This window comes from Pezoporus occidentalis, unplaced genomic scaffold, assembly GCF_034315485.1.
Source record: "Pezoporus occidentalis ecotype Australia unplaced genomic scaffold, CSIRO_AGI_Poc_V1 ctg58, whole genome shotgun sequence".
In the NCBI taxonomy this organism is placed as follows: Eukaryota; Metazoa; Chordata; class Aves; order Psittaciformes; family Psittacidae; genus Pezoporus; species Pezoporus occidentalis.
In genome coordinates, this window is record NW_026915921.1 from 1,899,701 (window position 1) to 1,900,226 (window position 526).

Genomic DNA, 526 nt, shown 5'->3' on the forward strand with positions numbered 1-526 from the left:
GGGGGCCTTCCTCTTCCGGCCGGGATGGTGCCGCTCCCCCTGGCCCGCGCCGCGCCTCGCCGCCGAGGAGCGAGCCCCTGGGCCCGCTGCCGTCCCCTCGTAGGGCGGACTGCCCTCAGCAAGGCGGGAAGCCGCCGCTGCTCGGGGCTGAGGGGACATAAAACCCAGGCTGAGAGACGTGCCTCGTCACCAGGGCCCCGCTCCTCATGCATCAGTACTTTAACTGGGTATCTTCTACCTCAGACCAGCGCTCCTTCTAGCGCTAAAGACTATTTTAGTGAAAAATCTGGTTTAGTGAAAAATCCGTTCTCAGAAGAGAGGTCTCTTATTTTGTTAGCTGCTACATAGCTACGTTCCGGTGTAGGCTTGATAAATTGGTATTTCCTGGAATCTGACAGAGAAAGGTAGTTGCAAAAGATGCAATAAAACTGCTCCCTTAAAACAGTAATTATTTTAGCATAGAGAACATGGAAAGACTTGATATTGAGAGCACTGTCCAGCGTGGTTCATTTGTCTGGCCATGTCG